General features: G+C 52.7%; 1 protein-coding gene and 1 pseudogene across 3 annotated transcripts in view; both read right to left on the minus strand.

Annotated features, from left to right (window-relative positions):
- The window catches only part of PRKN (parkin RBR E3 ubiquitin protein ligase), an 889,581-nt gene that overhangs the window by 78,803 nt on the left and 785,092 nt on the right, over positions 1–25,686 (minus strand). The window lies entirely within an intron of this gene.
- Positions 8,125–8,219, minus strand: LOC112297452 (small nucleolar RNA U3; annotated as a pseudogene).

Consider the following 25,686-nt stretch of genomic DNA (forward strand, 5'->3'; position numbering starts at 1 on the left):
ATAGACAGGGAGGGGAGGCAGAGCATAAAGTAAGGCAACGAAACGGGTGGTATGACTGTAGTCATTGAGACACGTTGTGAAGGAAATAGGGCTGGGTTATGGGAGGGACTGTGCTGTGGTCGGGGAGGGAGAATCAGAGGGGGCCTGTCTCAGAGGGGACACGGGACAGAGGGCTGGAGGTGGCCGTGTGGACATCCGGGGCATAATGTTCCGGAAGGAGAGAGGAAAGGCCCTCCTGAGAGGGGCTGGGGGCTGGAGGGTTGTCAGCAGGGGGGACGTGACAGAGATGAGGACAGACGGTGAGACGCAGAGGTCTTTGCAGAATGTGAGGACCCTGAATTTTGTCCTAAGCCATAAGCAGCTGCTGGAGTCAGCACAGACTTTAAAGAGAATTGCAGTCATGTGTGCAGAGGACTAGAGAAAGGGTAGGGACCAGGAAGGAATTTCTGAGAAGGAAGCGAATCTGAGAAATCAGAGAGCAGGGCGTGGTGAGGACAGAGAGCGTGCCAGCTAGGCAGAGCAGCGCCGGCCACGCCGCCTGCTGGGAGACACTAAGATGGCCGGAAGGGTCTGAGCAGCTCACCAGTCACCTGCAGCTGATCACTGGATTCCCTGTACACCCCTGTCTCAGGGGTGAGGGGGTGGGAAGAGGAAAATAAAAGAAAAGGGAGGAAAGGGTTTTCAAAATTATTATAATACTGTTCAGAAGCGATCTCAAAAATCAAAACCATTTCTGCCACACTCATTTCCAAGGTGCATTTCATTTTCTCCCTCCCTCCCTCCTCTCTCTCTCCCTCCTTCCCTTCAATGGAATGTATGTTATTTACACTTTTTGCATTTTCACTTGCTAGGACAGTGACTACATTCATACTGAAAAACGATCAGGGCAGAGTGATCATAAAAAATAGAAATGTCTCTATTTTTGAATGGGCTGTATAATAGCGACTGCGTTGATTATGCTCACAAAGCTTTTTATCCTCACAGGGACCAAATCTGTGCATGGTGGATGTGGGCATTCCTAGATGTCTTTGTCAGGACACTTCGGGTCCATTTCCTTGTTGAACGGTCAAGGCTGATGATGTCTTCAAGTGAAGGAGAAGTTTTTAAAAGCCAGACCATCCCCAGCAGGCGGCTCCGGGCCCCGCAGGAACTCCCCAACTCTCTGCTCAGGGCTGCTTGTCTCCACACCACGTTCTGGGTTCGCCTGAGTCCCAAGGGCCCCTGTCACACTGCTGCCACTGGCCGTCCACTTCCCCGAGAGCCCCCTGGGTGCTGTGTGCCTGCAGAAGGGAGCTCTAGGCCAGCCCCAACATCACGCAGCCCTGCAGGAGGTGGAGGCCAGCAGTTTCTGTAGTGACTGCTGCCTTGTTTGCCCAGCTCGTGGGGAGCCCCCTTCGGGCTGGCTTCCTGGCACAAAGGACCCATGGGGCAGGTGTGCACCTGACCAGGCACCTACAGGTGTCTCTCCCCTTTTGAGAGGTGCCATCTGTGCTCTGATCTCAGCATGGAGTCAAACACTCTCAGTGGAAAAGCCGGCTGTTGTGCCGTTTTTGGAAATGGCTCGGTTCTCTTCGTTTCGTGTGCCCACAGGGAGGGTGACAGAGACGGCTGTGGCTGTGGATGGTACACATTCACCGAATGTGAGGGGATGTCAGCAGCGTGTCATCTTGGGCTGGCCCTACGACACCTGGTTGAATGCCATTGGGAGAGTGGTTTCTATTGAACCAAAGGGAGGGGCTTCTCATGAAACCGAGGGTCCTCACGACTCTGATTTCAAAGTTTAGCTGTAAATCCTGGCTCTGGAAACCCTGTCTCCCTTCCTACCCCTCAGAGGCCTAGCCTTCCCCCCATGATCAGCAGCCCCAGGCAGCAGGGGACGGCCACCCGCCTAGATCTCCCGCAGGCTACAGGTCGCACATCTTGACCTCAGTTATGTGTCCACTCCTGAGCCCTAATGTGGGATGACCCCCTGGCTTTGACATGAGACCAGACAAAGAGACAGGAACAGACTTCTGAGTGCCCTTCAGACCTGAAGAGATGGTTTCTTACCTGCCCCTGCCGTCTGGCTTCCATGACAACCCGGAACCCGTAACAGTGTTTAGTGGTTCTGCCCTACAGAACCTGGGGCGTGCGGGCTTTTGAGCATTAGTTCCCGCGCTCCTGGGTGGCACCATTCAAAATAAGACGGCCAATCTGTCTCCGCCGCAGTTCCCCGTGCCTAGTGTTTGGCTAGCGCCGAGTGGGCAGACTCACTTCGGTAACACTGACCGCACGGTGGGAGTTGGAGAGACGAACTCCTGGGGAACAACGCAGTGGGCACATGGCTGGGACAAGTCCTCCAGTCCCCCGACTCTCAGCACCCTCGCCCGGCAGGACTGGAACACGGGGCTAAGACATGCCCTTCCAAACGGCCCCGAGGGCTGGCTCCGTCCCTATCCCATTCGATCCACCAAAGAAACTGGCCCTTGGAGAGGTTTCAGCAGGTGGCCCATTGTCCAGCACCCAGGGAGCGGTGAAGCTGGGATTCAAACTCTGCGGGTCTGGCTCCAGGGTCCAAGCTCTTCATCGCCACACTAGTGGCCTCTCCCAAGAGAAGGGAGGTGTTTGTTCAATCGGGGAACAGATACAGAGACGGGTAAATAGAAGGACTACTGTGGGGTCCAGGGCAGAGCCCTCCGAGTATCTCAGTGAACGGGGATGGCAGCGTGCACAGAGCGAGGACATGCAGAGGTCCTGAAGACAGGGACACGGGCTGATAACCACGTTGCCACGTGTGTCTTTGGGTGTTGACTCTGCATGGAACACCTTGGGGTGAGACGGAGTGATGAGCATTAGCCCAGAGCCGCACGGGCTCCTCCCCCACCTTAGCAGAGGAGACATTTTCGTCAGAATGATTAGTTGGAGCCAGAAGTAAAGTCCCTCAATTAGCATGCCATCAAAACACCATATGCAAGTGACTAATGAAGTGACAGCCTGAGGCAAGAACACAGGGCTAGCTGGGAAGACACAACAAGAGCCCAGGGAGGCAGAGACTCTCAATCAACTGTTCGTACAGGTTCAAGGGCCCACCCAGCAAACTGAACACATGCTTTCCCTGCTATGGAGACAGATACTGGAAAATCATTTCGGACAGCAGTGTCTCGCTCAGTGGACGATTGCCGAAGCAGCCTATCGGCAGCTTTGTGCGAGGTATCATGGACCGTGGTAAACTTTTGTAACTGCGGGGCAGTTTGAAAAAAAGTGAAGAAAAAGTGAGAAGCCGTCTGGGTTACAGACGACGCAGCACAGAGGTTCGCAGAAGATGCCGCTGCAATGAAAGCGCTCCATCCGGACCTTGTGGTACCCCCTCGGCTCCCCTCCCCGAACCTCCTGCCCAGCTGGGTCAGGGTTCACGGTCTTGATTACTTCCCCACCCCAACAGAAATGTTTCCCATTGTGAGAAATAACATAAATGGAGCCGCTTTAGAATGGAGTCAGAGCTGCCGACCCGGGAGAAGCGTCCTGCACACCCCACTCCACCTGCCTTCGGAACGTTGGAAACGGGCCAAGTGACCCCTGAACTCGGCCAGACCAACATGGAATTCCACACAACTGTTTGCAAAGGTAACAGGAAAGCAGACGTTCTGACTGCTGGATTAAAAGTTAAAGACATTCTTTAGAATCAGTGCCACCTTGTATAGATGAAGAATAACATACTTTATTTGCACCTATAGAGTTTCTGCCTCGACCTATTAACGCCAGTAGAAAATCCCTCCTTCTGTTCATGTAATTGTTCCCCTTCCCTCGTAAAAGCCCCTTGCCCTCACCCCATTAGGAATACTGTTTGGGCTTCCGCCCGAACCGGTGCTTCTCGATAGCTGCGCGCTCCAAATCCATTTCTGTGACGCTTAATGATCAACGACCGCTGACATTTTAAATGTGTCTACACACAAGATCTGTTTGCACGTGAAGGCACCAGATGGAGCTGAGTTTCCAGCTTCTTCACCCGCTGCCTCGTTCACGCAGTAACGGAATGGAATCTTTCCGCGTGCTGCCACTGCGTGAGCACTCTGCGGCATCCCATCCCTTCGCTGGGACCGGCCCTGGAGGAAATGGGTTCGGGAGCTTAGTCACACTGGTGGGCACGAGGTGGTGCAGACGTGTCTGAAGAACAGATTGCTTCCGGCGAACTCGAGAGAGCCAAGTGTTCAGTGGGTTAGCAAGGCCCTGCAGGATTCGTCGCAGCCCCCTCCAGCCACCTCCATCTGTCCCTGTCCCACCTTCTTTGCTCACACGCTTTCCTCGGCTAAGTCTCCTCTCTCCTCACTTGCATCTGAAAGCAATTTGTGTCCGGGCTCCCGCGTCCCTTCTCCAGGACCTGCCTGACCACCCTGGGGCCCTTTCTCCTCCTTGCTCCAGTTTGAACTCTGTGGCTCCCTCCGTCCCCTCCTACGCTGTGAGATTCTAGAGCAGCCCCCACAATAAGAAATAGAATGGGAGCCACGGATGTGACATAAAATGTTCTAGCACCCACATTGGGGAAGGAAACAAGAAGTGGGTGGGATTCATTTTGGCAATAAATTTTACTTACCCCAATATATCAAAAATATTATCATTTTATCATGTCATCCATACAAAAATTATTAAGGAGATTTCCCCATTCTTGTTTTTTATGCTATGTCCTTGCCATGGTTTCATACTCTGCGTGTACAACCCCCGCCAGTGCGGACCAGGAGCCACACTGCCCAGCCCAGCCCTCGAGGGAAGTGTCGTTAGCCGCTGTGACATCCGAGAGCATGTCACAGTGGTGGGCTGGCCTCCCGACACACCTGTTCTTCCCTACTCCCACAGTGCCACCAGTCCTGACTGGGCACTCATCCATCAGGCTAACTTAAAGACCACGTTTCCCAGCTTCCCCTTGGAGCTCACGTGCCATGTGGCTAGATCTGGTCACGGGGATACCAGCAGAAGCGAAGCAATTTCTGGGGTGTGCCCTTAAAAGGGGTGTGGCCACACCTTCTCTGTCCTGTCCCCCAGGCTGACATGCACCTGTGGTGGGAGCCACCTTTAACCACAGGGAGAAGGACACCCTGAGGACAGCAGACTTGGGGTTCTGTGTTTCTGCCACCCCAGAGCCACAGGGAGTGCTGGATCATCTGTGGGAACGCTCTCACTAGAGAGAGAGAGAGAGAGAGAGAGAGAGAGAGAGAGAGAGAGAGAGAGGAGCATCTGTCTTCTTTACATGAGTGAATTTCATTTTTAACAGTTATCTGCATTTACTTCCATCATCATTTCTGGAATGGGACTCCCTGTCCTCTTAGTGGGGTGACACCCAACCCTTCCCACAGGCCTCAGCATAAGCCTGTGTTAGCAGGGCGGCCCTTTCTAACTCTGCTAAGACCAGGCTATACATCGTATTCCGTGCTCCATGATGCCCCAGGCTTTCCCTCTGTCAGCATCCACCCCTGGCACGTTTAATGCCAACGTCCGTACTCGACTGCATGTGCCAGGAACGCGGGCACCATGTGGCACCGTGCTTGGTGCACAGAAGGGTTCCACATTGACTGAAAGGATAAATGTAAACTGAGGGGTTTAACACGTGACTGAAATGTTCTTGCTCTTCATGGCTGGCTGAAAATGTCCAGTCTCGTCCGGTGTTTCCCAGGTCAGGCCAGATAGAGGTCCTTGGAACGACGCTGCAAACCGGGGAGAGGCTCGGTGGCTGGATCCAGCCGCCTAACCTGTGTTACGGGTTGGATTGTGTGCCGGCAACACATCTGTTGAGGATTTAACCCCTGGCACCTCCGAATGTGGTCTTGTTTGGAAACAGGGCGGGTGCAGGTGCAGCCAGTTGGGAAAAGTCCCGCTGGGGTAGGGGGCCCTGACTCCACCACGGCTGGTGTCCTTCCCAGAAGAGGAGAGGGGGGCAAAGGCAGAGACTGGTGTGAGCCATCTACAATCTCAGGAAGCCAAGGACTGCTGGCAAACAGCAGACGCTAAGAGAAGCAAGGAAGGGTTCTTCCCTATGGGTTTCAGAGGCACTTTTACCTTGAACTTGTAGCCTCCAGAACCGAGACAATAAGTGTTCATTGTTTGAAGACACTGCCTGTGGCACGTTGGGACAGAAGCCCTGGGAAACGCACACACCAGCTCTGTGCACCTTCTCCTGCTGAGCACAACTCTGCAGCCTCGGCCAAGGGTTGGCCCACATGCGGGGACGAGGTGGCACTGCCGGCCGGTCAGTGGCCTACAGACCGGACACCCGCCCGTCACCCTCCTGTCAGCTCTCCACTAGGACCCCGTAGATCTTCAACACCGGCAAGGAAGCACAGAATACTTCGCCGAGGAGCTGAAGGTGTTTGCACCTCCTCAGGGTGGGTTCTGCAGGGAAGGGGGAGGGGAGGACCTGTGTCCTCACTGCATGGAGCAGGAGGGACAGGCCCGTCAGCTCACACGGAGGCACAGAGGTTTCTTCTTCACTCCAGACCCCCCTGGCAAAGGCTCTGACCTTGAGGAGAAACAGTCCTGCTCTCCTGCAGGACTCAGCCTGCAACTGAGAATAAATGAGGAGAGGTGACGGGTGTGTGTTACTCTTCTTTGAAGCTGCTGTCCCCACCGAAGAGGATCAAGGGCACGTTCGGAGCCGCATTTCTCTGCAGTGAGTATCTGTCTTTTCCCCCAATAAAGCATCGTCCCCTCACAGGCTGAACACTTGGCACTACAGAGCACTTCCTGCTCCTGCTGTCCCCTCTCCCCTCTCCTCCAGTCGGGAAGGCTAACCGGATGACCCTTTTCTATTGGACAGAAGTCACGTGAAAGGCCAAGGACTCGGGGCCAGGATCTTGCTTTCCCTGTGGCCGGGTGGGAGGGGAGCCGGCGGCAGGGATAAGCAGCTGCAGTGGCTTCCGTCCAGGTGACCAGCCCAAGGTGGCTCAGGTAGAAATGCTTGGGCCTGATGTCTTCCCATCATTTCAACCTAACAGAAATACTTTAACATATTTAGTTCAAATCGCAGGATGGCCATTATGCTTCTGAATCTGATGGTGTGACATTATAGAGGAAACCTGTTTCCATGAGGGCCCTCAGTAGCTCGGAAGGTGGGTCTAATTGTCCGTGGGGGGAGGATTCATATTACAGCGCGGAGCCAGCCTTTTTCTCACGAGTTACCTACAAGGCTGTTACTCGACTGGCTAAATTCACACAGGGGGGAAAAGATACGTTGTTGTTCATCAATTTCTAATCCAATCTATCCATTACTTAGCTGCTAGAAAATGATGTTCACCAAGGGGATTTTGATTCAGACTGCAAATCATGACCACATTATATGGGATGTTAATTGGTAAATTGAACATTTTACTTTTAAGAATCAGTACCTGGATTTACCATATTTGTTATGTGGCTCCTTTCCTCAAGAAGCCCATCAGAATTCCTTGCTCCATAGTGGACACAAACACCGCCCGGGCACCAGCCTTCCCCCCATGCTACCACGTGGCCCAGCTCTCTGGACATCTGAGCCGCTCCCGGCAGCCCCTGGAGCATGGCGCTGGCTCGGCCCTTTGAAGTTACAGCCCAATGGCTTGTCTGGCCAACCACATGGGAGCCAAACTGAGGTGGCAACGTCCAGGCCAAAGCTTTCCTTGATAGGTGATCACCTTCTCCTCCCTTCTTCACCCTGCTTTGCCGATGGTGACACAGGATGCCAGGGTCTCCCCAGCTGATCCCTGACTGGGGATGAGGTGACAGAGAGCTCCCCGCCCACTTGAGTGGACGTCAGCAGAGAGAAACAGACCTTTGCTGCCCGGAGCCACTAAAATTTGGAGGTTGTTACTGCAACGGACATTGGTCTACACTGGCTAAGACGCAAAGGGTTTCTGTACTTTTTTTTATTATAAGGAATTTTTTTTTTTTTTGCTTTTGGAATTTTAGCAGCCAAATTCTAAATATTTCTGAGTGAAATCGGACACAGAACACTTGTGTGTCCTAGGGGCGGAGACAGTCTGGAGGCCAGGTGGGCTGGCATGGGAGGAGGGCGTGTCTTCCGCCTCACCTCCGCAGTGGCCCGTGACACTATCTGTGATCTGCTGGCGTTTGGTGGAACTCAGGGTGAAAAACAACAGAAATCTTCCCAACTAAAGTTTAAACATCACAACTGGACCTGGGCCCACACACACCGTTGGTTTTATTTTGGCCCACGGGGAATTTTAACAAACTATAGAAATGATCCCTGAAAGTATAGTCTTGGCCTATGGAGAGTTTTAAAAGAATCTAAGCTAACGTTTAAAAAAATAGGAGACCACAGATAACATTCTGAACCTCCCTGGCAAGGTGGGTAGTTTGTCAAGGGAAGGACTTGCTTCATTGTCACTGGAGTCCCATCTGTCACCGTTTGTCGTCACGCCCCCACGCATGTTCTGCTCAGAGAACGGGCTCCGTCTCGTGTCTGTCAGATGTGGGAAAACACAGACAGAGCGAGCTGCGTTCTTCTCAGACTCAAAGAAAGAGTGCGTACTATTCCTAAGTGTTGAAATGAAAACTAAGTTGTAAAAAAACCCTCTCATGGAATAACCAGCACCCGTGAGCTTTATTCTTTGCCAAACACTGTGTTCTTTATGTCCATTATCTAGTTCATTCCACACCACGTGGCTAAGAATATGCCATTTTATCCCAAATAACCTTTGCCATCCCTGAGCTAAGCTTTTTCCGTATCTTAACTCATTTAATTGCTACAATGGCCCCAGGAGGTAGGGATGTAATGACCCTACGTAAGGGGAGCGTATAGAGGGGGGTGGACCGGCGACTGTGTGGCAGTGGCTGGGCTCCGAGGCAGGTGCGCCACGGCGGGGCTCCGCCCAGGGAGCCACTCCACTTCTCCTGGAGGTCACATCAGACGCAGGCCAGCCCGGTGAGACAAAGCGCTGCAATTGCTGTGTTTTAAAGAAAGACTGTAAACATCATTCACTGCACCATGGGGCGGCCACGAGAGGAAGCCCAATGTGAGAATTCTGTTAGAATCCACTGCCAGGGGAGGAGGGCTTGCTTCCCCGGAGGTGTCAGCAAGCTTCCATCTGGCCCTGGGGTCAGTGTCGCTGGCTGGGCCCCTCCCGCCTGGGTGATCAAGATGCCCCAGGCTTCACTGTAGCTTCGCAGAGGCCTTTGTGGTTGGCGTAAGCCTTGCTTCATCTATACTCTGCATTTTCAACCTTGACTGATGGTGTATTATTATTTTATCATGTTTATTCCTGTAGCATAAAAAATATCAATACATTTTAAGGCCATATCAATAACAGAGGTGGAGAAATAGAGGGTGTGATTTTTCATGTTTTAAGAGGTCAAGGAGCTAAATTAGATGCTTGAAGAAGATTCAAAGAGTCTCAAAGGCTGGACGAAGGGCCCAGACTGGGCAGACAAATTCAGGGAGCATGATGGGAAAATCAGGAACACAGGGCAATCTCAGTCCGAGCTGTGTGAACAAGGTCTGACTTCCCGAGGAAGAGCCCAGGGTGACAGGGACCAGTCGGGGACTCTCCCACAGACATCCCCCTACGCGGCATCCTTCTCTCCCCACCCTGAGAATCACTGCCCTGTGCAGGGAGCCAGGAAGGAGTGGGTTGCAGCCTCAGGTGTGCCGGACAGAGAAAGGGTGGAGGACCCTCCCTTCACACCACACATTGCTGTCACAGTCCAGAGTTAACACAGTCGGGGTTTAGTCAGGGCAGCTTAGCTCTGGAACGCGGCTTCATCTCTGTGGAGTGCGGGACCTGTCTCCTACCAAACGCATCTGCGGCACCCGCTCAGTTTGGACACGGGGACTTGAGTAGACGGTTAAACCACACTGTGCCTGTGTCTGCCCCCACAAAACCTGACTGAATCCTCTGTGACTGCGGGGTGACCCCCACCAGCTGTGGTCTGCCATCTCGTCTGCTAACAGGCCCCCCACTGCCCGGGCCCCAGGGGCTGGCTCCAGGGAGCTGCTGGGCGCGTGGTCCAGCCTCTACGGGGCCCAAACACCTCCTCTGTCAGCATGTGGCTGTCGGGAAGAGATCCCGTCTTCTCTCAAACTCTTTGCCCCATAGCCTCTGTCTTTGCCTGTTCTCTGTCCTGACTCTTTTCTCTACGCCAAATGCGCAGCCGATGTGTTCTGACCACTTAGTCCCCTGTGAGGTGGGAAGTCCTTTCTCTACCCGCATTTTGGTGCCCAGTGCAGCCGCCCTACGCCACGCAGTGAACTGTGTTTTCATAACAGGCTTTCATGTGCAGTGGGATTTGCTCCTCTCTCCCCCCAGCCGGAGACTGGACCCCTGACATACTTTTCCATCTTCGCGTGCTGTGTGCGGAACAGGCCCTGGTGCATAAACAGTGGCTCAGCCCACAGAGGCAGACAAAACGAGTGACCTACCTTTCCTGACCGGGGAATGCCTTTCTATTTCTGTATTCTTATCTGTGGCATTGAACTTTCTGATAAAATGTATCCATGGAAACCCCTCACTCACAGAAGTATTACACGTTAGGCATAAAAGCAGGGTCATTCTTTTGAAGTGCCGCACAGACCAATAACGGTTAGTTTGCAATCACAGACTACAAAAGAAATGATTGCATGCATATCTGAGATTCCAGGTGCTATTTCCACAGCGAGAACCGCCTGTGTCCCTGCAGGTCAGTTCCCGATGGCTCGAGCCGCTGTGCACTTGCTCCTGAATGCACTGAAATCAGATTCGAGACCTTCTGCGGGCTCACAGGGGTAGATAGAGCCCGAAGGTCAGCCGGCACAGACTCCCACCTCCGGGCACATCAGGATGTAAAGCAACTTGTCGACTCTCTGTCCTTAGGCAGCCCGGTCTCAAGGAGAAGAGAAATGAGTGTTCTTTCTGCCTTGGAAACGCTTCTCCTCAGGGACAGCCCGCTGGCCCGGACATTCTGCATTATCCATGATTAAAACTTCTCCCTGCTCTCTTCTAAGGCTGTTTCCATGAGCTGTGTCCTCAGCAGAGCAAGAGGCATGGTCCGCATCGCCCCGGTCACGCCCTTTAATGCCCGGTAAACCCACCTGGACTTGTTTTCCCTCCTACTTGGTAAGCCCAGATCCCCGAGCCCCTCCTCACAGCGTACTGTTGCAACTCTTGAATCGTTGTAATCATTTTTGTGACTCTCAGCTGAATCATTTCCCATTCATCTACGTCCCACTTAGTTATTTTTGCCCCAAATTACACCCCCGGGAGACGCAGATGTGACCAGGGCTGAGAACAAGGGGAGCGGCATCCCACAGGTCTGGCGTGGGGCCATTCTGTGGCAACATCGCGAAAACGCTTCGGCATTTTGTTTTGGGTAAACGCAATACTCTGGATCTTCCTAATCGGTGCTTGAGGGGGAAAGAAACTGTTTAGACTTAATATTCAGAAAGAAAATGATCTTTCTAGGAGGCCAGAAAGAATGGTCGAGCCTCAGAGAGAGAGGTGACCGACTGGGGGGGCTTTGGAGCCCAGCAGGAGCCATGGGTGGACAGCAGGGTGGGGAGGCGGCAACTGAACCCCCGAGCTGATTAATGGGGGGACCCTCGCTGCTCCTTTGGCTAATTTGTTCATATGAGAATGAGATTCAGTGTAGCCAGAACTCCTCTGTTTTTTATCTTCTTAAGAGAACCTATAAAACTAGATTTAAAATCAAACATCCCAACTGAAAAATGTCAGTGCATTAGAAGTTAAGCCGTTGTGTGGCGCATCCCCGTGTGGCCACGGGGGCAGACGTGCCCCGCGGGCCTGGTTCAGCCATGGGCCCCTGTGTTCCTTCTCTCCCCAGGACGCGAAGCCTCCGCCTTCTGTGTTGTTCCTGTAATACATTTCTGAAGATATCGGCACCACTGAGACGCATGTTCTTTATATGCAAACATTTTCATAAAATCGTGTTTTAAAAGAAGGTTTTAAAGGAAAGGAAACCCCAACTCCGTACTCTGTAGTGGTGGGATTGCAAATACCGTGGCCGTTAAACATGACAAATGTCTGCGGGGCCATCCTCATGCTTGGTCACGCGCTGGCCGTCACAGCCGAGGCACCGCAGTGTGGGCAGGTCTGAGCTCTCCACGTGGAGTTGTAGAGTGTGAGGCCCACGCAGCAAAGGCTGAGCCCACAGAAGAAACGGACCCCGTGTGCTCAGCACTCCAATCTGCACCCCCCGCAGGCCCCACTCATTGGCAGAGGGTGGTCTGAGATGGGGTTCTCCGTGTGGAAAGGCAATTTGAGCACAACGCTGCACCCCAGTTACACAGCACAGTTGCTTGCATCAGTAAACGGCCTGGGTGTGCCGGGACCCAGGGGAGTCAGCACTATTGAAGCACCCCTTCTATTTTTGATAACCTTTAAGAAAGTAGTCGTAGGTCAAGACTTTGTATTTTTTTATCCCTCTAAAAGCAAAGGGTAGAAGGTATAATCCTGTGTCATTTGGGTTACAGGTCCCAGAGGGAGAGGCTCAGTGGGTTGAAGCAGGGCCCCCTTCCCTCTGGGGCCGTCGTTTGTGGAGGGGGTGTTGGCAGCACCCGGTCTGGATAAAGGGAAGAGTTTCTGTTGTATCGAAGAGGCCAGTCCAGACACAGCTTCTCTTGGCTGAGACAGAAAACGCTGTTGTGAAAGAGGCTACCGATCTTCGGTTTGCAGTAGAAAGTGAAGTAGCCTCTTAGGGTGACGGACTCAACCTATAGGGAGGGACAGTTTATCTTGAAGTTTGATAAGACGTTTCTCACATATTGTAACAGTGACATTGTTTCTGAGGAAGGACAACAAGCGTTCTCTGCAGAGATTTTGAAAACAGACGGGGTAATCCCCAAAGACGCCGGGCTGTGAGGCGTGGGTCGGGGTGCGGGGCAGCTGGATTTGTTGGGCCGGAGGCCCGTGCAAGTTTAAAAAATGAAGGCGCATGAGCACAGATGGGCTCCTCTTTTCCTGCATGTGTAGAGTTCGGATGATTTAAACTTTGGCAACAAGGTGATGCTTGGCAGCTACCGATTTTCTCTTCCAATAGAACGTAAGCCCCGTGAGGCTCAGGACTGGCGACGTCACCTGGAAACAAGTCCCACTATTTCTTCTAAACTCCTAGGCAAGAAGGCGAAAGGAAACAGGAATGATGAAGGAGGAGCAGGAAGACGATGCATCTGCCGTGGACTCTGGAGCCATACTCACTGTGCTTGCTGTTCCTGGAAAGGGCATCTGTCCATGATGATTGACCGGACACATCGGGAAACTTGGTCACACGGTCGCCAGTCCACTCAAGAGCACCAAGCCCTCAGGACAGGTCATGACGGTGCAGACCTGCCCCGACAACCGCACAGGTCTTTAACGGACTGTCACTCCTTGCAGAGTTCCCGGGCCAGGGGTCAGGAGGAACCAGAGTGGCCGGGCAGTGAGTTGCCGGGTGGGACACCGTGGCAGATGGGTCCATCTTGAAAAGAACCACCTGCTGGCTGGTGTGGAAAGCGTTAGTCTGGGAGCAGAATGTTTCACTTCCACGACTTTCACGAAGATGGCTCCTGTGATTCCTTTTGCTCCGCCCCTGGAAAAGCCGGAGCAGCTCCCGTCTCCATCTCCCCGACACACACGCACACGTGTGCACGTGCACACCACCCTGCCACGGCACTCGAACCCGTGTCAAGGGCCAGTGTGCCGAAGTAAGGCCGTGAGTGAGGGGAGTAAGAGAACAAGCGTCCTTAGCGTACTCAGTACCAGTCTACCAACGGAAGGAGAGCCACAAAGGACGACGTCACTACAACAGCACCAGGAGCAGTTAATCAATTATTAGGGAAAAGTACTCTGACTGAAAGCTCTCAGGACACTGCAGTCGCGATAAACCAGAAACATGGCTGAAAACAACTGTGAGACAACGACCCGTCATCCACGTGAACCTCCGTGAGGTCAGACGCAAGCAGGAACTCACACTGCCCGGAGGGAGACCCAGGGGTGGCGGGCATGGGGAGACTCAGTGTAATAAGAAATTGGTTTCCACGGCATCCACTGCTATTGAAATTCTCGCCAACACCGGAGCACTTGCCAAGCCACCAGTAGGGTCGTCTAGCGGTACTCACGGACGACTCGTTCGGTTGCAACCAGCTACGCGTTTCTCGTGGGCAGCCCGATGGGGGTCCTCGGGCTCACCCTCCTGAACGAGCCTGGCTGGACGTCACACAGGGCTTGTCATGAACTCTGTGCCCCAAATAACTGTGGAGTCTGGCGGGTGTTCCTTCCACCTTTCATAGTTGTGAGATGACCATTCTACCTGGACAGTGAAGAAGGACAGAGGATGGTCCATCCAACCCTCACCGACGACACACCTGGCCTCTGTGGTGCACACAGAGGTGGGCGCCGGAAGTTAGCGGCGTCACCCCCAGTCGCTCCAAGGCGGCACTGTGCTTCCCCTTTTCTCGGTGACTTTCTCTGCCTTTAAGAAGAGCATCTTTGCCACTGATATTCCACTAGGCACGAGGATTTCAGGGGCATTAGATGGCAGCCTGCCTTCCCACCTCGCCTCCCCACCACTGCTCCTGAGTTTTCTGCCCAGGACCTGGACGAATTGCACGATCCAGGAATGGAGATGTTTAGGAGTTTCCTTCGGGCTCGCGTACAGATGAATAAGCTGCTTTATAGAAACAATAAATTGGCTGCCTTGTAAGCTATTGCATTCTCCAACTACGGCGGGATAGTCCCAGTTGAGATTAAGATATACCTTTTTTTGAAGCAGCCCTTTCTGCTTTTGCATGTTTACAAGATGCATTTGCTAAGGTGAGTGTGGGCCGGGAGGTAAGCCAGGGGAGCCGGTACACGAGGGAACCTGAACTTGGAGTTCTGCCGGGACTCACGGCCCCCCCCAGCCCTGGACTTCTCAGGGTGAAGGCCGCGAACACAAGGCTTGACAATGAGCTTGAGAGTTGGGTTCAGCTCCCACATCTAGTGCTGGGAGCTGGGTCATCCTGGGCACATTATTTAACTTTTCTGACATTTGTTTCCTTCTCTATAAAATGGTGACAAAACCAATGCCTTACTGAGAGAGGTGTCGAGGGGACCGATGGAAACAACAGACGTGCCGCATTTTGTAACCACGAAGGTCTGTGGAAAGGAAGTTGTTCTGTAACGATTAGACTTCTGATAGTTATTCCCCAAAGTCCGGGGCTCCAGATCCCAGGTCTGGGCCTCTGCCAGGAGCCCCACCGTCCTGAGGCCTCCTGGGAGTCCCTGAGCTGGGCCCTGTCCCCTGCCCCTGACAGGATCCATGGTGGAGTCCATGGAGCTTTGCTAATTGTTTCGGCCACTTCTGAGTTATTCTGGTGCAACCTACAATAAACTTTTGTTTTGACTCTGGAAGGAGGAGACTTCCTGAACTCTGATCTTCTGAAAAGCGGAAACTTGCCTCTTTGAAACCCTTTCATCTGACATGTTTCTTGGCATTATTGGGACCTCAGGACTGTGAATGAATAATGGATTGGAAGAATGAAGGAACGGAAGAATCAATAAATGGGTCAATTACAAAGGAGCGGAGAGAGTAAAACACAAAGCAAAGCGGAGACCTTCCTTTCTCACCTTTCTGCAAACCGGAGCTGTTCGTTCTCTGGGGAAGACTCCCTGGGCAGGCTGCACACGCGGGGCTGGGCTCTCAAGCGCACGCATGGGGCCTGGCCTGCAGGGCAGGGTCGGACCCTGCAAAGCTAGGAGTGGGACTCTGAGCAGTGTGGGGGGCAGTGTTTACTGAGGGGTGAGGGAATATGGGCATAAGGAGGGGAGGAGGAGAAGTACGAAGACAGCAGTACCAGGGTGGCTCTTTGTAGGGACGGACTCGCGCAGATCTGAGCGCACAGGACATAGACAAGAGAAAGCGAGAGAAGACCGCGCCTCCGGCTCAGGCTGTGTGCGCAGAGGGGATGGGAGAGGAGAAGGTCAGCGTGGGGGCCGGCGATCTCTGCGATGCCTACAACTCAGAATGGGTGTGGGGGTCCCCATTCCGAAGGGACTGGGCCCAGGGGAAGGGACTCACCTCCTAGAGACTAGAAGGAACCTTTGTCACCGGGATGTGGTTCCGGGAGACTTGGGGACAGGCAGGACCGCGCACCTTCGGGACCTGCACGGAGGGCAGGCTCCTACAGGCTCCCTTGCATCTGACACCAGGGGCTCCCGGGGTCCCAGGCAGGACTCAGCTTGGCGGTGAGACTTACGTGAGCCGACCTTCAGGAAAAACGTCACAAGAGGCATGAGAGAAACCCCATCTGCGTCTTGCTTCCTTAACAAACTGTGAAGCAAACGTGCAGCATCTCCAGGTTATTCTCTAAGTTGTGCTAACAAAGTGACTACACTGGAGAGTCCCGTTTTTATTGTTGTTCTTTTTCCGGCTTCATTTCCCGAACAGCTATCGTATACACGGTGCCGAGGCGAGGAATACACACGCAACGATCGGCTCTCTTCCTCTGCGTTACAAGGACATGCGTGACAGACAGCATTACAGACTTAAATGAGCGTGCCAGTGACCTACAGTATCACATTAACCCCTCATCTCCTCTATTCCGGACTTCCCGTGAGTCGTTACCCGTGTGTGTAATTGTTACATAGTTATACCATAGTCAATGTAATTCTGGGGGGGCTCCTTTTCACGTGGCAACGTTACCTCTAGAGACGATTCTTATTTTTCGGGCCTTTAGGTGTGGGAATGAGAATCAGGATTTCTCAGCACTTAAAGGAGGATCATTTAAAAAGAGGAGTAAATTGTATTACTTCATTCCCTTCCCATAATCAAGCAGATTCTCTGTGGCGCTGATTTGTGGGTTGAATAAAGATAAAATTGAAAGGCCACATTGCCATTTTCAGAGTCTCTAGACCTCTCCATACTCATCGACTATTTATAAGTCAGCCGACGCCTACTTACTGGCTGCTTAGCTTTCACCTTGACAGGCCTTGAGTGCCTCCAGCGGGACCGCAGCCAGTGGAAATCACCACTGTGGAAGCCCAATCGCCTAGTTCAGGCAGACATTTAAGAAAAGGAGAAAAAAAAAACTAATGGCTTTTCACACATGCACTGAAGAAAATTTGTTAACCTGGTAACCCCTGGCAAAGGAGATCATTTTTTCTCCCCCCCCCCCCCCCCCCCCCCCCCCGAAGACTGGGAAGTTCAACACCACATGATCTGTCTCGGTGACCTGCGAGTGCTGCATGTAATTATTTAAAATAGCCATTAAGCGAGCTTTTAAGAAGCCCCACGTGGTGCCGCTAATGTGAGGGCAGACTCCACGCTTTCAGCAGGGAAGCCGGGAGCGGGGAGGCGCTGGTGCTTCTAACCTGTGTCTCGACGGAGAAAAGGGCAGGAACATGGTCCTTGAATAAACGGTCACTTCGACGGATGCATTTACTGTGAAAGTGGAGGGGACACTTCCAGGAAGCTGTTCCACGCTGTGTGTACCACTCTAAAAAGTCACGTGTCACCCATGGGTTTTGATAAGTAATTGTTTCTGATTAAGGAAGAAACGGTATATTATGCAGCCGACAGCAAGAGTGTTGACTTCAGTTTAAGTGATCACGGAGCACACAGGTGTCCGGGCAGGGGCAGCGGCCTCAGAGGAGGGTGATGGGCGCCTTCCGTCACATGGGAGCGCGTTTTCAATCACCAGCTTGCATGGCGGAAGGCGGGCCTGTTGGCCTGAGCCACGTTCCCTGTGTTGATGTATTTATTTCGGTCCATTCGCTCCGACCAGGCTTTATGGGACCTGGGAGCAGCAACTCGATTCCCGATCACCACATCTTGTCTCTCACGTGGTGACATCGCAGCGCTCAGACCCACCAAGCCCTCTGGTTCGGGGGAGGTCCGCTCGGCAGCGCCCCGGCCTCACAGAAGTACAGTGGAGTCGAGTCGGCATGGTCGTTGTGCAGATCCAAGGGTGGGACGTGACAGTGTGGAACTGTGCCCACAGCTGGGGACAAGGTCAGCGCCGTGGCTCTGACATTTGCTGAGGTTGTGAGAGGTGGACCCAGCACAGGAAATGGGCTGACCTGACCTGGGACCACTCGGCGATACCTCGACGACCTCCTGTGCATCCACGGTTGCTTCAGAATAAAAACTTGTGAGATGAAACCTAGAGGATGACTCTTTCCTTTGGGAGACGGGCAGATGTTGCTAGCACTGTGGCTTTGAGCCGGAGGGTGATTTGGCTTCTATAAGGTTGCATGTGCGTCTGCGTCTCCAGACACCGCAGATGAAAGCCACTGGCCTGGGGACGATGGGCTGGACGTGGGCACACTCACTGGCAGCTGAGCACTGGGACAGGGAGGCCACACAGGAGCACAAGGGGAGGACAGACCCCTGCTTGGAGGTCAGGTTGCCCTCAAACACTGTCAGGGCTACTCAGTCCTGCTGCCCGTGGGTGGGAGGGCTTCCCAGTACCCACTGACCACTGGGCAGAGAGAGCGATGAATCTGGGGCTTCCAAGCTTCACCCACAAATCCTGCCCACCTTCACATCTCCCCCAGCCTGCTCTTAGTGCCATATGACTTGCTCATCTAAATATATATTCGAAGGCAATCTCTGGATGAGGAGAGAGAAATCTCCATTAAGAAGCAGAGACACATTACTCAGCAGGACGAGCACTAAGTTTATCTTCCAACTTGCCCCATGTATTGGCCAATGTTAATCGACAATGGAAGTATCAGCACCTCTCCCCAGAGACTTTGGACCCTCTGGAGTGAAGGGATGGGGGGAAGGGTTGGGTGGATTCATCGATCAGGAGCGGCCAGGTGCCAGGGGTAGTTAAGGAGGCACTGAGAGCGAAGAGGCTGGAAAAACGCGCCTGTCTTTTGTGGGGCCCTTTATGATTTTATGCGAGGCAGCCTTTATGACGCGGTCAGTGGCCTTCCGCCAGGAGCTTCTGTCTCAGTGTCCTACCCACACCCAAGACTGGAATAAGAACTCTGTCAATCAATCTGAACCTCCTGGAAGAGGGTGGGGTTTGGCTAACAACTGGGAGGGGTTTACAAGAGAAAAACCACCTAAGCTGACACAGTTTCTTTCCAGGGAGAAGCAGGTGGAATGAAGGGGGGCGGAGCGCAGCTGCAGTAAAGGCTTTGCCAGCTGTGATTCCTGCGGTGACAACCGGCCATGCCCACGCCTGCGCGGTTAACAGGCCACACTCGACAGCTGCCAATGATCCGTTTTCAATGATGGGTTGAGACCTCCTGGGCTTTCTTCCCTTTCTTGGCTTCTCTGTGCTTTGCTCAAGTCTAACATAGAGAGTCAGTTCTTCATCCCGGTATGTTCCGAGGAGGAACAGTCTGGCCGTGCCCAAGGGCTGGCAGTTACTAGCTAAACATCAACAGAGAAGATTACAGCTGAAGGGGCCCTAAAGCTTTTAAATCCTGGGTCTTATTTAATCAGTGACTTGGATAACATCTTTGAAAGTATGCTCACAAATCTACCAATGGCTGTTTAAAATACCTTGACGGCTGTGAAAGAGGAATTCCGAGTTTGATGTAAGTTTGATCCATGAGAAAATTGGTCTTCCCCAAACAAAAAGTAGTGAAGACGTTGTGTATTAAGACTAACTAAACTCTCCCTGGTCATCTTTGTGTTGCTCATACAAAGCCTAGTGTCTAGTGCTGATCAGGCGGCCGAGAGTCTGGGTCAGGATAGGTACCCACACTGCTTGTCAAAACCAAGTTCAGGGCGTAGTCAGACGCGGAATAGATGATCGATTGGGCATCATTACTAATCAATCAGTGTGCAGCTGCTCATCACACCTGGTCCTCTGTGGGACCTCAAACTTACAAGAGAGGCACAGCGCTGACTCACACGGTGTTGGGGTCGGCGGGTGCGTCTGGGTTGTCTCTGTCCCCGACAAAATGATGAACGAGAGAGTGATGAATAATGACCACCTATGAGCAATTTATTATTCATTTGCCTAAACATATTCACTCGGCAACCCTGGCAGAATGTTCTTCCCGTTTCAAAGACTTTATGGCTGATCTATGTTTACAAGTCACTAAAACCAAGATTAAACTGAGATAGTAACCTCTTTGTAATGAAGCCCCAGTAAAATCACCTGGAAACCCAACTGCGTGGAAGGGTGCGTGCAAGATGCAGTGGTTGTCCAGGGGACGGTCTCTCTCTTCCTGAGTCCAAACACGCCGTTTTGCCTTTGAACAGAAACCCGAAGCAGCCCTGCCCTCAGAGAAGGGAGACCTGACCTCTAAGTGTGAGCTCAGTACACGTGTGGCTCCCAAACTCGATGTGTGATGGATTTCCCGTGGATGCTATGCAGCAACTACTGTCATCTACAGGTCTAATGTGCAACCTCGGAGGGCGATCGACCGCCAACCACGTCCCATTTGGTGGGTGGTTCTGTCTTTGGATTATCAGGCCTCTCAGTTTGATTACTGGGGCTGTACGAGTTCTTCCCATCAGAACCCTGGCGAGCGCTGGTTGCTCATTGGATGCTTCAGAACAAGTGTCCATGGCACACAGTAGCAAGAGCTTGGTGTCCAGTCATTGCTCATGACATTGAGCATGCACTCCAGTGGAACAGCCATGAGAACTGGCATCTTGGATTTCATGGGCTCCTTGCAAGCAGCTGGTTTATCGGGGGTGGTTAGCTTGGCAGGCAGGGTGTGGAGAGGAGGCACTGTTGTGGCCAGTGTACAAAGTTCTTCTTGGAGAGGAGCTTTTAAAAAAACTGAGTGGGTTTAAGCGTGATATTTAACTGGATGTTTCCATATTGTGCTGCCTCCCCAGGGCATTTAAGAAATCCATTAATAATGTGTTTGTGGTTGTCAGAATGTCTGTTATGAAGCCCAGACTGTGTGGAGGGCTGACCCCCCATGAGAGAGCAGGGCCAGGCCTGTGGGGAGCAAGGAGAGGGGGGAGGACGGGTGAGTGCTGCCGTGGTGACGAGTGGCGAGCGGGGCAATGGATCAGTGGGATTGTCTATTAAATCAAGAAAAACACAACTTGCCCCTAACATCACCTCTGATGGCTTCTAAGACCAGCTGCTTCCCCGACACCCTGCCGAGGAACAAATTGCTTTCCTAGCAGGACATCTGGACACTCCCGCATTAATAGATGCGGATCCCAGCATGCCCAGCCAAGCGCGAAGGCAATTTGATATGAGCAACCCTGTCATCTCAATTTAGGACATCAGCCAGGATGCCCTGCAGGGCACTGCCACAGCTTCTGGAAGCACATGGCGGGGGCTCTTCTCGCTGTCCCGCGGCTGTCGGAGCTGGGGTTCTGGTAAACCGTCAGGCTGAGGAGACATAATGCAGAGGCGGCAGCAGCCTGTGCTACCCAAGGGAATCATGTCGCAGGGCTCCCACTCCACAGAGAATGGAGGCCAGGCCGAGGGGACCCTCTCCACCCCAGCCCCTCGCACAAACACCAACAGAGAGCCCGCGATCCCTCATAAATAAAGGAGTGTGTGGCGCTCGATGGCGGACCCTGCACAGGGAGGCCTGAGGACACGTCAAAGTTAGAGAGAGAACTTCACGTTTTCATCGTCGCGGAGTCTTCTCTAGCCTCGGTACTGCACAGACAAAAATGAGCCCCAGAACGCTGGGTGCAGGATGGAAAAGTAATAGTCACTGTTTTCTTTCTTTTTTTAAACTCTAGACACATAGGGTATCGGTCCATCTATTTGATTTTCACCGCAGCAAGGATATGGCTGAGTGCAACGTATATATTGCACTGAGATTGTATTTTTGACACGGATTCTCATAAAAATTAGCTTCATGTCTAACTTTCCAAATTGGGAGATAAGTTGCATGACATTTTCTAGCGCTGCCCACTGGAGCACCAGCTCATTTCGAGTGGCTCTCGTTTCTGACTAATTGCTCTGAGAGGGGTCCATATATCATTGAGAAGAAAGTACATGGACGTGGAGAAACACGCGGAGAGATCTCTGTCGACAGACTGTCTCTGCAGAGGTGGGGACTGTGAGACAGCAGGAGCCCACTCGCGCTCACCGCCAGGGATTGGCGATCACATCGCCCGAGGTGCTTTCCACTGCGTCACCGTGTGTGAGGCACGTGGCAAAATAACCCTACGGTCACTGCCGCGAACTCTGCCCCCAGCACTGGGTCTGTGACAAGCCACAGGCCGTCGTCAGCAGGCTGTGAAAGTCCCTGTGGCTCCCTTTCACTGCCCCGTGGAAAAGGCCTCCCCCCAGGGTCGCGTGTCTTCAGTGAGGTAACAGTGTTGCAAAGGTTAATTGAACAGGGATTAAATATTTATCTTAAAACGTGCTGTTCCTCCTCCCCGCCACCCCCACCTGCTCCCCCTTTTCCGTCTTTGCAGATTTATGTACAGAGGGACGACAACCCTCTTCAAAACGCTGTCTGGGAAAAATCACCATGTCCAGAGAGCACCTGTGACCCGAGCGGAACCTCTCAGAAGAGTGAGATTAGAAGTAACGTTTCCCATATCGTTTGGGAATTTGGGGGTAAAACATAATTCAGTCCATGGATTTTTAAAATATGGTTCTTATTCACAACATTCTCGTTAATTTTGTATTAAATATTTCTAATATAAACGACCCTTGACTTGTTTCCATGACTGCCCGTGTGGTGAAAAGAAAATACTAGGACTTTTTATGCGTAACACCATCACAGCGCCCTCAGAAGTGTGCTGACTTTTCTGGTTGATGGGATGCCCCATGGGCAGGGAGGGTGGGCCCGTGGGGCGCCCCCAGCACCCACCAGAGCAGAGGCTGCCTGCCTACCAGAGAGAAGCATTCTGAACTAAACATGGCCAAACAGAAAACCACTATCTTGTGGGCCTTTAGAAAGATGTTTTGAAACTATCTGTAGACTCCCCCGGAGTTAGAACCAGAATTGGGTTCGGCTGAGCTCCAGGAGGACGGTGCCCTTCAGCACTGAGCTTGCCCAAACACCCGCCACCTCCTCTGTGGCACAGGACCCGTGCCCACCGGACATGGGACAAAGCGCGATCGGCTCCGTGGATGGGGGGAAATACTTCTTCAAAGGGCGTTTTGCAGGTTCAAGTTTTCAAAGTTGTCCTTTCACCTGTCATCGCAGAACAAAACGAGAGGCGTTCCCCCTTGGAGTGCGGTATGCACCTGCTTCCTTTGGATGCGGAGGCAGGAGCGGGGCGGGGCCTGTCACAGCCGAGTGGGCCGTGGTCCCTACGTCCATGTGGCGTGTGGGGTCACGGGAAGCGCGATGTGGGATTCTAAAGCCTGGCTTGGGTCTTTGTCTTTTGCACATGTTGAAGCATCAAACATGTTTGCTTTCACTTCTTTCTACCTTGACGCTGCCGGAACACACAATATTTTAATCCCTACAGGGACACCAAGATGCTAGAGTCATAGCCCTCACTTGTACTTCTACAGTGTGGGTGTGAGTGAGCGGGGGTGGCCACGGGGGTGCGCGGCGTTAGGTCATCCCTCAGGAGACGGGGACAAGCCTGAGTGTAAGACTGGCATGCGGTCGCAGGCCTGAGTTAGTGTGGGAACTTGACCCGGCCTGCTCCTGGGCTGGGGACGAAGGCCACCTCTTGGGGGTCTGTGGACCCTCTTCCCATGGCCTGGCTGCCAGTGCCTCCAACAGCCTGTCTGGGGCCGCTCTCTCATGACTGCAGCACGGGGGTCACAGGGAGCGAAGACAGTGGCCCTGCATGGCCTGCCCCCTCTCCAAGGCCAGTCCTGCAGGGCGAGTCTCTAACCCCCCATATCTCACAGATCAGGCTAAAGTACTATGGAGGGGGTCTCAGCACCCACAGGGCAGGCTGAGGGGAGGCATAACGGCAGGGCAGCCAGACTCTCCTCGCAGCCTTTTGTCGCTGACCCAGGGAATGGCGGGAGTTTTTAGCTCATGCCAATGAGTTACTTCCTCGTTCAACTTCCCATTTAGCAAATACAATCCCTAGAAACGCTCTCTTCTATGAGAAACAGCGACTGAGAAGGAGGCTATGCAGTTCACTACAGACGACTGTCACCTGGGAGGACTAGCACTACGCCACCTGCGATGGCCTTGGTGCCTGTTTGTCTGTAGCAGCTGAGTCGGTCCTCTTTGTGCCCAGGACACAGGCAAACTTGCAGCTCAGCAAGAAAGGCACCAAGCCTTAGGGTTGTCCTAGAGCCCGCCCCCCGGCCATCAATCAAATGCTTGCTGAGTCCCAGCGGCTCTTCCCCCTTGGGCACCTTTGAGCCTGCAGCCACCCCATCACACTGGCATTGATATCACTACTATTGTTGGTACTTCAATCCTATCTCACAGACGGGCTCACGCGGGTTAAGTGATTTACCCAAGGAGACACAGGCAGAAAATGGCACCGCTGTTAAATAAAGCCGATTGCTCTTCGGGTCTCTGTCCTCACCACAGTGTGGCGGAACCGGGGAAGCGGTGAAAGGGGCAACTCTCTCACCACAGGCTGCCCGAGGACATCATCAGTGGGGCGCAGCTCTTTATTAGCTTTACAGGTCAGGAATTTTATTTATTTTCAGTTCAGCTCATTCTAAAAGGGACTTGAGATGACTAACTTACCTACAGCCATATACGTCAAAAAGAAAATGCAGTCAGGATAAAAGGAAAATCGACTGAAATAGTAAAATGGAACTATACTCAGAGTTTGCACCCGGAAATCCAACCCCGTTTCTGATTTGTTTCTGAGAATCCCAGCTGCTGAAACAAACAAGAAAAATGGTAAATTACAGTCTTTGCATTATTTACCATGTAAAACCATTCTTTAGAAATCTTCTAACATCCACTTGGTCCCTGGTCCCAGAGTGGGTTCTGGAAGATGGCCCTCCATATGCCATGTGTTCCCAGGGGTCTCTCCCCGCCAGGGACCGTGTGACCAGAACCACACCAGGGACGCGGAATGGGAGTTTGTCCTTGCATTAAAATTTGAGAGAAATTTCTACTCAGGTTCTCCAAAAGTTATACAAATTCCTACTGAGTTTCTGAGGGTCTCTGAGGCAGATTCATTACAGAAATTGCCTCATTGTCCGCCCCTCCGGGGATCCTCATCTTCCAAAGCCTCCTGCCTCACTCCCTAGTCCTTGCAGCTGGAATGGCCTTGTGACCTGCTGGGCTCCACAGGGTGGGGTGAGAGTGACTGGGGACGCTTCAGGCCCAGGCCTGGAGGGGCCTTGACTGCTGCTCTCTCTTGGATTATGGTGAATAATTCAGCAATCAAATTTAAACATATTATATTAAACAAACAAAAAAATAAAGTGGAGAGAAGAGTCCACACTTATATTCTCTGGTAAAAACTTGTTTCCCAATATGCTGTGTAACTCGCTCATAAAGGACAGGTACATAGGCACCAACTCCATTTTTCCCCTCACCTGAGGACATCGATGTTTTTAGAGAGAGGGGCAGGGAGGGAGACAAACATCAATGTGAGGGAGAAACACCGATCGGTTGACAGGGGATGGAACCTGCAACCTAGGTAAGTGCCCTGACCGGGAATTGAACCCATGACGTTTGGTTCACCGGACGATGCTCCAACCAACTGAGCCGCACTGGTCAGGACGATTCGCCAGCTCCTCATCAGTGAGTGAATGGAGGCAGACCAAGATGTGTGCAGAGAAGACGTAAACAAAACCGTACAGTACCCTGCTCCAGAGGTGGCGGCACCGGCGGTCGGAGCCCCCAGCGAGAGTGTTCTGTGTGGGCTTGTCCCTGACATGTCAGACTAAGGGGACGGAACCTTGACATTGTGGAATGAGTAGAAAGGGGGGCGTGC

Source organism: Desmodus rotundus, chromosome 11 (assembly GCF_022682495.2).
Source record: "Desmodus rotundus isolate HL8 chromosome 11, HLdesRot8A.1, whole genome shotgun sequence".
In the NCBI taxonomy this organism is placed as follows: domain Eukaryota; kingdom Metazoa; phylum Chordata; class Mammalia; order Chiroptera; family Phyllostomidae; genus Desmodus; species Desmodus rotundus.